This window comes from Festucalex cinctus, chromosome 8 (genome assembly GCF_051991245.1).
Source record: "Festucalex cinctus isolate MCC-2025b chromosome 8, RoL_Fcin_1.0, whole genome shotgun sequence".
NCBI classification, from domain to species: domain Eukaryota; kingdom Metazoa; phylum Chordata; class Actinopteri; order Syngnathiformes; family Syngnathidae; genus Festucalex; species Festucalex cinctus.
The window spans coordinates 10,571,828-10,582,453 of record NC_135418.1 but is presented as its reverse complement, the minus strand read 5'-3'; the positions used below and the strand labels follow the sequence as shown (position 1 = coordinate 10,582,453).

Genomic DNA, 10,626 nt, shown 5'->3' with positions numbered 1-10,626 from the left:
CTCACCTAAATGCACACAGGAACTTGTACACGGTGCACCAGATGAAACATCACGTAACAGGAGGCGTTTGCACTGGGGTCACATCAGATAAGACAAGGCCAGACGGCCTGAGATAAGCTCTTTGAACGGCTCTATCTGCACAGTCAGCACCAGGGAGATGTTCTCCCCTGCAGCCGTTTCACATGATGACTGCTAGCCAGGCGGCTGATGCTGGCTTGTTTGCAGCCTCGCACTGCTACTAATTAAGTGGAGGAACCCAAGGCCTTCTGACTGACTGCCTTGTCTATTGCAATCCCCCCACTCGGGATTGCTCATGCATGCATGACAGACACTCACACGAATGCATACACAGACTCACAGGCTCCTATGGGTTGACGACCCCTCGAGAATCACAGATGGTGTAGGGGGCCCTCTAGTGGAGGGATTAAAAACACCAATCTTTAACGTTGCCGCTTTGGAGCTTTTCAAGTGCATTGACACCCTTAACAGAAAACTGCTGAATGCATGCTAAAATATGTTTGATATGACATTTTTCCAGACTGTTGCCGATATCAAGAAACAATAGTAGCTTTCAATTTGTAAAATCACCCCGCCCAAAAAAACAAAACAAACAAAAAACAATGACAAAAAAAGATCTATATATCCCAAAATAGCATTTCTCCTTAAAATTGCATACAATTAATGGCACATTTTCTATTCTTTCAATTTCTCATTTCTAGTGTCTTATTTTGATATGGTACACGTCCACCCGTACTAATAGGCGTCTAGTCTGAAGTTTATTCTGTGAATACATGTAATTATTACATTGTCTGAGGAACTGTGGCTATACTTTGTTCCCACACTGCTTTGCACTTGGAATGCCACTCACTGTCTGTCAGCAGTCTAACAACACTGTTGTATCTATTTCTTGCGTTCCAAGTGAGATGTGGACATGACCAAAACAATTATGGCACACATAATTAAGCAAATAAAATTGTGAGGTTTTCAGTGGATCCCAAAACACAGACAAATAAGTGAATTTACAAGCAAATTTATTTACAACAAAAACCATGCACAGGCAAAAGTACAACAAAAAGAGTTTGAAATGGCAAGACAACATTTACTAACAACAAAAAACACATAACAAATACGCGGAAGCACACTTGACCCAGTCCAAAAAGGGATCAAGGCAAAGTACTTTTACAACAAAAATCTTTAAGAATTTACAAGGACCAAGACAGAACTCCTAAACATTTTCCTTGATGTCACTGAAAATAAACCACGTGTCTCCTTAATCGTCATTCCATTTCCACGCGTTTCACTTGACTGTCGCATAAGCCTCTGATGACAATCTGTGTTGTTCCGTGCTCCCACCGAGCGGAGGTTAAAGTCTAGTTAACCTCTCATGTCCAAGAGAATTCCACAAGCTGTCAGCTGGTTTTTCCAGGAGCATCCCGCCGGGGGGGTCAGGGCCTCAACCCTGGGAAAACTCTCGATGTATATCTGCGACGAGTATCAACACAATTAAAGTGTTTGAACAACCCTCATGTGCACACATACACACACACATATGGACAGAGAGGGTGTTTGTGTGAGCTCTGCTGCTACTGCAATCTCACAGTGAGTAAGCTTCAAGTATATTTGCAATAAAGGTTGGGAAAGACTTGTTCAGGAGGATCAGCTGGGATTTGTGTGCATGTCAATTGTGTGTTTCATTGTTGTGCCTGGGCACATGAGCGGAACCGCAAACGATGGCTTGCTCACCTGTTCACACAAACACGCACACTCATCAGCATTCTAACCTCTGCATCTTTCCCGGTGCTCACGCGTTTGTTCAGAGGACGTCTGCGCGGCGCCAATGTTCCTTTGCGCGCTACCTGTTTGAACAGCTGAGTGAGGCGTCGACTCTCACACTTTGCACAATAGCGCAGGCTGCGTTTGCGAGACACACAGACGCATGTACGGGCCTCGTTCTGCTCGCTTCCTTCATTTGGGCTTGGATGTGTTAAATGCTGACCCGCTAAAAGACATTTTCCTCCTCTAAAATAGCTCCCTGATGGACTACAATGAGAATTGTGGTTTTTGTAGTGCATGCTTGCGGTCTGCATTGCTTACTATATATGGTGCGAGCTTTTCAGTCCAACATCTAATTATGTGTGTGCATTGATGGAAACGGATTGCGCAGCGCACAGTCACATCCAGCAGGAATCTGTAATTGTGTAAATGTGCTCTGTGGATATAAAGTTTGGGAAGCAGCGAGCTATTGAAGGAATGCCATGGTGCCAGTGAGACTGGGGAGCAGGCGGCAGATGAGCTGTGGTGGAGCTAAATGAGGAGAGACACCAAGCAGCACTCCTCTCTGATCTGTAGGCAGCTGCAGACCATCGACCATCAGCTGCTTTACACTTACACATGCATGTGCTCATGTAAATATGGACGTACACAAATTAGAAACCACAGCTAGGCAATAGTATTGGGACTACTGCACTCATAGCTTGTTTAATTAAAGGACAACTACTCTACATGTTTTTCCTCCTTTTCCAGTATATCTACTTGCCTTGCTTTATGACAGTTGATTTTGTATAACATAACTGTGCAGCAAAAACTCTACTGAATTGAATATATCAGTCAGAATGAAAAGTGCTAAACTACGGAGCCCCTAAGTTGACACTTGACACGGTAGGAAAAAAACAACAGCTTTGCGTTCTCTCACAAAGATTGCGAGGGAACGGAAAGTTGTTTTACGAAGGAATGCAAAGTTGTTTTTTTCGCCTACCATGTCACCTTATGTGCTCCGTAAACACTTCCGGGTCATCATCCATGTGACCAAAAGCGACAAGGATGGAATGTTTGCAAACATGAAACAAAGCAGTGGCAAAGCTTTCCCAAAGCGACTAGGATGGAGCATGTATTTTCCCACTGTTTTGTTTACACGTGGAAGGTGTTTACGGCTCACGTAAGGTGACATGGTAGGCGAAAAAAACAACTTTGCGTTCCCTCGTGAAGATTACGTTAACGCAAAGTTGCGTGAGCGAGGCCAAAGTTGTTTTGAGAGGGAACGCAATCGTTGCGTTCCCTCGCAATCTTTGCAAGGGAACTCAAAGATGTTTTGCGAGGGAACGCAAAGTTGTTGTTTTTTTTTGTTTTTTTTCTACCATGTCACCTTAGGGGCTCCTACTAAACAGTACAATGGAGAACAAATACGCCTGTATTTACTTGATGGTAAGCAGTAAGGAGGCAACATTGAGTGAGTTGAATATTGCTGCATCCAGAGCTATGACACGACAACAGAGTAATATGGTCATTGGTGTTTTATACTTTGTCACTGATTTTGTCGCGCACACTTGAAACCATGACTGACCAGGTACCAAGTTGTACCGCAAGAGCTAATAGCTAGCTAGCTAGCTAGCTAGATAGATGGCTAGATAGATGGCTAGATAGATGTGTATATAAATCAGGGATGTGAATGGCTCGCAGCAACACCCAGAGTTGCCCTTAATTTACAAATGTCCAGTGTTAGGTTGTAATAACACCGCACTAGATAGCAGACTTCAACTGAGTCTTCTCAATCATAGAGGAAGAAATGGCATAAGGCGGATGTGGCAACAGTTCTATTCTCCCAAAACTTTTCAAAGCTGTTAATTGTCAAATGAGTTCTTGAAGTTAATTGTTTGGTGTTCATCAGTTCTGTCCCATGTTTGAATAGGATTTTTTATGCACAAAAGCCCTTTGCATTAAACGAAAACAAGAATCTCAGTAGTTGTATGTGGATATTTTTGTTTGCTTCTTTCTCACACCTTGTTAAAAATGTTTAGGTTTTACTTAAAATGGCATTTTTGGCTTATAGCTGGTTAGCAAGTGTGTGGCCCTATGTGTACCCCAAGTAGCGCTAGTGGAAAAATTGTGGCCCCATCCAAAGTTACCCATCACTGGTGTCAATGTAGAATTTGCGATGTGTTAAGTTCAAACACGAATTCATTCTACCCTTGTTCCAACATGTTTGTATATATGGCCAAAATAACACAATAATCACCAAAATCAGCACTGTGTTGCATAAACGTCTCCTTAAAATTTGGAGCTAGTTTTATCTAATAGGCAGTCACAGAGACAATTATGGATAAAATTGAACACAGTGGGCTCATTGGCGTCTTTCTGTCGCTGGCCAGCCAAGTTTGGGGGTCCATGCGGAGGGGTTTTGTGGCTGCGGTGCAGCCTGAGGCCGAGCTGGACTGATTTACAGGCAGCGTGGGGACATGTGCTGGGGATACTCCCAGAGCAGCCTGGTGGGGGCCAGTCCAGCCACTATGCTGCTGCCTGCACATCTGGAGTCTAGACTCAGTGGCTCTGCCGAGCGCCTCACTCCCTCCCTTCTTCGCTCTCCACATCCACATCCATCCATCCCTCAGCCTCAGCTGCAGCGCCTCCCTCCCACCTTCATCCACTGTTTGCGTAGCTGCCGCTCCGCAATTGAAACATAAGAAGAGGTCTCTCTATTTCCCTCTCGTCTTCCTCTCACTCTTCTCTCCAATTCTTGCCCAGCACATCTGACGATGGACGAAATAGTCTGAAATGAAGCGTGTGTCACGACATGCATGTGGAAGGAATCACGGAGGGGATTGTTTTTGCTCCCTCTGAAAGCTGGAGAGTGGGAGGGCGAATCGAGGATCGTACATCTGAGACAAAGATCAGTCATTTGAAACACATTGCCTCTGACATGTATAAACAGCAGTGTGATAAACATGATCGCTCACACACTTACTGGTGACTCCTTTTGGTTGGTGTCATTAAAATAGAAACATCTTTTTCAACTCAACTTTGGTAAGATCAAAAGTGTCTTACTCAAGCTTATACACTTTTTGCCTTGCCTTTTCATACAGATCTTTTTGTACTGATGATAAATTTATATTGGAGGTCTTGGTTTCACGCTCAAATGGTAGGGAAACAACTACACAACATACATTAAATGGAAAATATTTTGTGTGATTATGGGATGAGACAGTCCTCCAATAAATACGACCACATTGAAAAGATGCCAGTGTTACATATTTTAGTTTAGCGACCTCTAGCGGCCATGTCAAATAGCGCAAAAATACTAGAGTTTCAAAGCCAGTCTGTTTGGTCCAAAGATGAGTGTTTATCTCACTGAGCTATTTGTCCACTGACTGTTTCAGTATTGGCTACATGTTTTGTACAACCTCACTGTGCCTTTTCATAACCATTCGTGCCCCATGTAAAGACGTCCAGTGGTTATTTTAGTGTTGACTAATGACTACATATTTTATTAGTATTGACTACGTTTTCTAACGGCCTACAACCTCACTGTGCCTTTTCCTAATCTCAACCATTACTGTCCCTGGTGTCCCGTGTAAAAATGTAACATCTACTTTACCGCAGCCTCATCCTAAACCCTACCATTAGATAAAAAATAATATGACAATTGCTACTAGACAGTTAGCTTAGTAATTTAGATGTTAGTTTTTTGCACAGAAGATCCGGGTTCGAGTCTGGTATTTTTTCGCTATTTAACATGGCTGATAGAGGCCGCTAAACTACAGTATAGACACATGGTCGTATTTTGATGCGGTTTTAGAGTTTAGGATTGTTTTGGTTTATGGTTGGGGTTAGGGTTAGGGCACGTGCGTATTGCCACCATCCACCGCACCAAACTGCCCCACCCAGTCAGCAAATATTCTAGCCAAATTTAGGTACCAGTATAGTCCCTGCTTGCAAAATGTAATATTACTATTGGTTGTTCAACTCATGTACAACCCCTAGCAAAAAGTATGGAATTACCAGTTTTGCACGAGCACTCACTCAGACGTTTTATTGTGTAGCTCAAACTAAGATAAAAAGCAGGAAACAGTCGTAAGGTCATTCCAAAGTGCAACATCCTGGGTTTCAGAAACACTAAAAGATATGAAGAAAATAAAAATTTGTGCTGGTCAGTAAATGTTACTTTTATAGCGCAAGTGGAGGGAAAGAAATATGGACTCACTCCATTCTGAGGAAAAAAATATGGAATCACGAAAAACAGAACAAAGACAAAACAATCAAAACACATCACTAGTATTCATTTGCACCACCTCTGGCTTTTATGACGGTTTGCAGTCTCTGAGGTATGGACTTAATGAGTGATCAACAGTATTCTTCATCAATCTGGTGCCAACTCTCTTTGATTGCAGTTGCCAGATAATCTTTGCAGGTCGGAGCCTTGTTGTTGACCATTTTTTTCTATTTCCACCACAGGTTTTCAATTGGGTTGGGATCTGGGCTATTTGCAGGCCATGACATTGACTGGATGCGTCTTTCTCTAAGGAATGCTTTCACAGTTTTTGCTCTGTGGTTTCTTGGAAAATGATTTCATCATCCCAAAACCTTTTTTCAATTGAAGGGATAAGAAAGCTGTCCAAAATGTCCATGTAAATGTAACCCTGGTCAGAATTTATAAAACCTCATAAAATAAGAGCCTGTTAGTAAAAACAGTCATTAAGAAATTACCTTAACTGAAAAAGACCCTAAACAGATTAACATTGTGTAAAACGTGGTAAAAGATTAAAACTTGTAAATTCCTAATGTTAATGTTTTTTTGTAATCAGTTAAAACGATTCAACTGTTTGTGAACACTCTTATTTTGAAAAGCCCGTGCCAACGTAGCCGTGACGGATGTGAGCCTAAATGTACACTTTACTTTTCCCCCCTCATACTAGACGACGAGAGACGAATGTGTGCAGTAAGTCCGCGAGGAGTTACTGCTAAGAGAAAAAAAATCGAAGAAAAAAAGCTTTCTGATGTTTTTTTGTTTTTGTTTTTTAACAGTGAAAGAGTTATTTTTTTGGGTTTCCACCCTGTCCTTACCTTGGCGACGTACACTTGCTAAAGCGGGACTTGGTTTGATTCAGAAACCCCTGAACAAATCGCGTAGTTGGATTCATTGTGCGCGAGACAAGATGGCGAGCCTCCCACGGACCTCTTGAACGGTGCCACACACGCTGGAGTGTGGAGTACACGCTGGACGTTTATCGTTCTTCAAACCTGGTAGGATCTATCAGTTTTCCTCTTTGCTGTGTAGTGATTAGAACATAATTCACCCACGGAACCTTGGGAATAAGGAGGAGTTGGATGGGATGAAAGGATAAAAGAACAAAATGTTGGTAGGTCTGTGAGCCTCGCGCAGAGTGAGTTGTTGTTGCTGTTAAACGCTGAGAAGCTGATGTCAATAAATCGCCGGTCTTTGGCTCCGGACTTCAACACTCTGCCTACGACTCCCGTCACTGCTCGCTACACTGGTGACCCCGACATCTGCCTCGTTGACGTTTCCGAGGCTGAGAATTTGATCGAATTGAGCGACATGGCGAACTCCGCTGGTCTCAAGTTACCGGAGTTTTGGGAGTCGGCCGCGGCGACGTGGTTTGTACAAGCTGAAGCTCAGTTTGCCATCCGGGGAATTACGGACGATTCCACGTGCTACTACCACGTCGTGGCCGCGCTCGGGAGCTCCATGGCGGCCAGAGCTGTGAGTTTTATCACCTCTCACGGGATATGTACGCGGGGCTCAAAGCGTACCTCCTTAAGACCTTCGAGCTGTCACGACCGGAACGGGCTCGGCGCCTTTTCGCCATCCAGGGCCTGGGGGACAGTAAGCCGTCCGAGCTAATGGAAAAAATGCTGAACCTGCTTGGCGCGGAGGAGCCGAACTTTTTGTTTATTGAACTGTTTCTGCGCCACATGCCTCCTCATGTCCAGACAGCGCTAGCGAACACTACCATCTCCGAGCCACGTGCTCTGGCGGAGGAAGCTGACCGTTTTTTCCTGGCCACCCAGCGTTAAACCACGAGGTCTTGGCCTCTGCATTCCCGGCGACCGCAACTGCACCTCATAAGGCACGCGCTGCCGTGGATGGCCGATCAGCCCCTGGCTTATGCTATTTTCACGCACGTTTTGGAACCAAGCCGAAGAGGTGCCGCGCCCCTTGCTTCTTTGTTGCGTTGGGAAACGGCAACGCCTCCACTCAGTTGCAGCTGTGAGTGGGGGCGCAGAGTGCCGGCTGCTGTTTGTCATGGACACCCTCTCCAGACTCAAATTCCTTTGTGACTCCGGCGCCCGCAGAAGCGTGTTGCCTGCCTCGGCTGAAGATGCTGCCGGGGGCATTCACGGCCCGCACCTGTCAGCGGCCAACGATGCACCTATCCGGACCTACGGCACTAAGACAATGGATGTATGTTTTGGAGAGCGCCGGTTCACTTGGGACTTTGTCACTGCGGACATTTCTTTTCCCCGTCTTGGCGCGGACTTTTTGTGGGCCCACAGTCTACTGGTGGATGTAAAAAATGGCCGCCTGTTGGACGCTTTGACGTTTTCCACTGTTGCTTGTGGGTGTGATGTGGAGACGTTTGAGGGCCTCGCCAGCCCGCTCTCAGATGACGACGTGTTCACGCGGCTTCTTCGAGAATTCCCCAGCCTGACCACGCCTACATTTGCAGCCACTTCTACCAAGCATGGGATCGAGCCCCACATCGAGACCGTGGGCCCGCCGGTTCACGCTAAGGCCCGACGCCTCAACCCTGATAGATTGGCCACAGCTAAGTCCGAATTCGCCAACATGGAACGCCTTGGCATAATTCATCGTTTGGACAGCCCGTGGGCCTCGCCTCTCCACATGGTTCCGAAGTCGGACGCCGGGTGGCGACCGTGTGGAGACTATCGCCGCCTCAATGATGCCACGACGCACGATCGCTATCAGGTCCCGCACATACAGGACTTCTCTGCCCACCTGGCAGGTGCGAAGGTGTTTTCCAAGGTGGACTTGGTACGGGGCTATCACCAAGTTCCGGTACACCCCGCCGATGTGCCTAAGACTGCTGTGATAACACCTTTCGTACTGTTCGAGTTTCTCAGGATGCCATTCGGCCTTAAAAACGCGGCCCAGTCTTTTCAGCGTCTCATGGACTCTGTACTCCGGGACATGCCGTTCCTCTTCGTTTACTTGGATGACATCCTAGTGGTCAGCTCCTCCATCGGAGAACACCTTTCACACCTCCGGCAGCTTTTCTCCAAGCTCAGCCAGGCTGGACTGATTATTAACCGAGCTAAATGTGTCTTTGGTGTGCCCTCCATCCAATTCCTCGGACACCTCATCAACGAGGACGGCGCCACCCCGCTCCCGGCAAAAGTGGAAGCTGTTGCCGCTTTTCCTCGACCCCGGACGGCCCAGGGTCTCCGGGAGTTCCTCGGGATGGTGACTTTTTACCACAGGTTCATCCGCCACGCTGCCCATGTGATGCACCCGCTTTACGATGCACTTAAGGGTGTGGCTCCTAACCGTGCGGTCGACTGGACCGATGTGAGAGTCAAGGCTTTTGAGAGACGAAAGCTGCGCTGTCCCGAGCGGCCTTGTTGGCCCACCCGCGCCCGGATGCCCCGATCGCCCTCACTACTGACGCATCCGATTTTGCCGTCCGGGCCGTTTTGGAACACCGCGTCGAAGGTGCGTGGCAGACGCTCGCCTTTTTCAGGCGCCGGTTAGTCCCTCGGGAGCGCAAGTACAGCACGTTCGACAGGGAGCTCCTTGCTCTCTGGCTGGCGATCCGCCACTTCCGCTTCATCCTGGAGGGCCGTGAGTTCACGGTCTTCGTCGATCACAAGCCCCTCACCTTCTCCATGTCGAAGTTGTCCGAGCCGTGGTCCGCGCGACAACAGCGCCAGCTATCGTTCATATTTGAATACACCACGGACATTCGACATATCGCTGGCAAGAACAACGTGGTCGCGGATTGTCTGTCCAGGGCAGCCGTCAACACGGTACAGCTGGGCCTCGACTTTTCCCGGATGGCGGCCGACCAGGCTTCCAACCGTGACACCCAGTCGCTTCGGGGCTCAGACACCGGGTTGCAAGTTAAACCGGCTCATGTTGACCTGGCCGGACCCTTGGACGTGCCCCGCGCCCCCCGCCGCGGACGCCCCCCTGGGCTGCGCCTTGTGGACCGTGTGGGGTCCGTTCCAGTTGTTCCTGCATACCCGCCAGTTGGTGCGCGGGACTGTTCTGGTGTTTCTGCAGTGTCCCTCCCGCTCTCGCTCCCTGGGTCCTGTACCCGCAGGGGTCGGGCATTTTTGCCGCCCCGTCATCCCGAGTTTGATTGTGGGTGAATTCTGGGGGGGCTTGTGTAGTGATTAGAACATAATTCACCCACGGAACCTTGGGACGAAGGAGGAGTTGGATGGGATGAAAGGATAAAAGAACAAAATGTTGGTAGGTCTGTGAGCCTCGCGCAGAGTGAGTTGTTGTTGCTGTTAAACGCTGAGAAGCTGATGTCAATAAATCGCCGGTCTTTGGCTCCGGACTTCAACACTCTGCCTCCGACTCCCGTCACTGCTCGCTACAGCTGCACAGCAGTGGACTCTCAAAGACTCAGAATTTAACATTCTGGACAAAAGAAGAACACGGTCATTTGGACGAGAGACATTGAATATTGAGCTGATTGAGTTTGGTGAACCACTTGAGTTGTATATTGTGTTATTTTTATTTTTGTTAACCACATAATACTGCTATGGTGTTATTGTAACATTGATTTGGGTTGAACACTGAAACTGGGACTCGGTTTTAAACTTAAATGTGCACATAACAAACTCAAATAAGAAAATTTGCTTTGA

At 47.1% G+C, this 10,626-nt stretch overlaps 1 long non-coding RNA gene across 1 annotated transcript in view; it reads right to left on the bottom strand.

The window, feature by feature from the left end:
* Window positions 1-1,199: 1,199 nt before the first annotated feature.
* LOC144024328 (uncharacterized) overlaps window positions 1,200-10,626 on the bottom strand; it is a 38,879-nt gene continuing 29,452 nt past the window's right edge. The window contains exon 3 of the long non-coding RNA XR_013284741.1: window positions 1,200-1,482. This is a non-coding gene — a long non-coding RNA (uncharacterized LOC144024328). The remainder of the gene's footprint in view (window positions 1,483-10,626) is intronic.